Source organism: Lactuca sativa, chromosome 6 (genome assembly GCF_002870075.4).
Source record: "Lactuca sativa cultivar Salinas chromosome 6, Lsat_Salinas_v11, whole genome shotgun sequence".
Taxonomy (NCBI): Eukaryota; Viridiplantae; Streptophyta; class Magnoliopsida; order Asterales; family Asteraceae; genus Lactuca; species Lactuca sativa.
The window spans coordinates 150189674-150192609 of NC_056628.2; the positions used below are offsets into that span (position 1 = coordinate 150189674).

At 36.3% G+C, this 2936-nt stretch overlaps 1 non-coding gene across 1 annotated transcript; it reads right to left on the bottom strand.

Annotated features, from left to right (window-relative positions):
- Nucleotides 1-381: 381 nt before the first annotated feature.
- Nucleotides 382-488, bottom strand: LOC128126945 (small nucleolar RNA R71). The gene has a single exon (XR_008224927.1). It is a non-coding gene; the product is annotated as a small nucleolar RNA R71 (small nucleolar RNA).
- Nucleotides 489-2936: the final 2448 nt, after the last annotated feature.

A 2936-nucleotide genomic window follows, 5' to 3' on the forward strand; every position in this document is an offset into this window, starting at 1 on the left:
GGCATGCATAGTGGATATGACGATGGAAGAACACAAGAAGTAGATGCATAAGGACATCGGGTCGGGTCTTGTACCATCTGAAATTCTAGCAAGCACAAATTTCAAACTTAAGTGGTACATTTTGGCCATGCTAAAAGATATCCCATTATAGGGAAAGATCATTAAGATGCCTAGAAGCATATTTACAATGTCAATGACATTGCTAACTATTTCAACATTTCCAATATACCTCATGCAACAGTGTTGTTGAGGATGTTGCTGGTAACTTTTAGAGGAGTGGCAAAAGATTTGCTAAAGGCACTTTCACGCGACGCTATCACTACACAGGCTCAACTTCGTTAAGAGTTCATCCAACAATTTAGTCTACCATCCAAGGTTGAAAACTTGAAGAATAATATAGCAAATTTCGAACAACATATGCTAGAGTCCTTATATGAAACTTGGGAGGGGTACATGGGTCTTCTTAGAAATTATCCTCAACATGACTTGAACATTGAGCAAGAGATGTCTATTTTCTATGACGGGGTGAATGTGACAACGTGTCAAGTTATTGACTCTCAAGGACCGCTAACTAAAAAGAATCCGGCTACAATCAAGGAGTTAGTTGAAGAATTCGCAAAGCACTCAAAATAATATCATAACCCGCAAGAAGATGTTATAAGAGGGAAAGGTATTGGAGAAGTAGGAAATGAAACCTTGGCTATAATAATAGCTAAACTCGAGAATATGGATCAAAAAATGATGAAGATGGATCAATCCATAAATGTTGTACGAGTTGTATGTGACAATTGCAATAGGCCGCAGTTGACCAAATATTTCGATCTAGATGAGAATAGGAACTGAAACTCCTAAGTATGTTACTCAGGTGGGGACAAGTATTGTGAGGATTAGAGGAAACCAAGGAAGGAGTGGTTCCTTACGATGAATATAAGAAGAAAAAGGATGAGAAGTATACGCAAACTGGTAGAGGCTTTTATCAAAAAGAACAACCACTGTACGATAACAAATCTGAGTTCAATTTGATGCTTTCATGATTTGCAGCCTTTTTGAGAAACGACATGACGCGACTGATGCTACAATAAGAAATCAGCAAGCGGCGATAATGAATATTGAGACTCAATTGGGTTAATTGACTAAACTTGAGAATGAGAGCTTATCACTCAAGAAAGGAGTATAGCCTGATGTGCGATGCAGCCACTGATCAGCCTAACCCATAGCCGAAAGGAGTATAGCCTGAAGCAAAAACAAAATCAAGTTCTGTCCAGACCCTAAGCTGTGGAAATATGTGTTGGATTAGGTGTCTAAGCCCATAACTATTGTTGGTATGTACTTGACCCGAGGGTAGCATGGTCCATTTGTGTTGCATGGCATCAGAACAGTTTGGATAGACTTTTGTGAGAAGAGGATATTTATGATTTATTAATATATTATGAGCTCTAATATATTACTTGTGATGTGCGATGCAACCACTGATCAGCCTAACCCATAGCCAAAAGGAGTATAGCCTGAAGCAAAAACAAAATCAAGTTCTGTCCAGACCCTAAGCTGTGGAAATACGTGTTGGATTAGGTGTCTAAGCCCATAACTATTGTTGGTATGTACTTGACCTGAGGGTAGCATGGTCCATTTGGGTTGCATGGCATCAGAACAGTTTGGATAGACTTTTGTGAGAAGAGGATATTTATGATTTATTAATATATTATGAGCTCTAATATATTAATATGAAATCATATTATTTAATTAGTATTGATCAAGAATTAATTTGGAATTAATTTTGTGATCAAAAGAGACTAATTAAATAAATGCGGATTGATTTGGTAAATTATTCATTCTTATAAAGTGGGCTTATGATCCATAGTTCTTCATGTTGGGTTAAACCCATATGGTGACCCATGGATACTCTACGGAGGTTAAAACCCATAGATCATGAGGAATGCAGAAATTCATGACTTACATGTTGTAACCTTAATGTGAAAACTATATAAGAAGCCTTATAGCTCGTGAAATGGGAGCTAGAGTCTTGGAAAGGAGGGCTAGCTGATTTCATGAAGTGCAAGTGTTCTTCTCTTAAGTTATTCCAATTGATGGTGGTGTTGTGTGAACCATTTGAGGTGCAACACTTGGGGAACTAAGCTCTTTAAGGTCCAAGGAATCAAGCTACAACAAAAGGTATGTCATTCAACTATATTCTATATTGTATATACTCCATAGTATGCTAGTTAGGATGAAACCTTGGAAAAATTGATATTTGCATGTATAATAGAGAAAACATAGATCCAAGGTATATAGGGTTGCGTGTAAACCATAGGAGTGTTAGAATGCTCAAATCCCAACAGTGGTATCAGAGCCTAGGCTTGTTTTCAATTATACTTGATGCTACTTGCTTGAAAATGCTTTAAAAATCGATTTTTGCTATTCTAGATAGTGGACTTGTCGAGTCCACTGGGGGACTCGCCGAGTCCAAGCAGAAATTCATCCAAATCGCCGAGTTGGTTCATATACTCGATGAGTTGGTTCCCCATAATGTAGTTTTTCATGTTTTTTTTTGCTGGAATTGAACTAGGATCATTACCCTAAACTGTTTTTAGATTGTTAAACCTATTTTTGATGTCGTAATGATTGTGCTTATCCAATTTCAAAGATAATTGTCAAAGTTTCAAGTTTTATATTAAGTTTATATGATTCTTGAAAATTCTTGATATGAATTAGGCATGCTTATGAGTTTTGCTAGATCATAGAGATTATTTGACATGCTTGTTAGTGTAATTGTTGATCTAAATGCTTTTTAATATATTCCATAACTTGTCCTCAAGTTATGGAATTCCAAAGGTCTTTTCCATTAAAATCATTAAAACTCATAAGTTATAGAAATGAAAGGTTTTGAATAATTTCAAAACTTGCCCTCAAGATTTGGAATTTGTAAGGTCCCTTTAAAA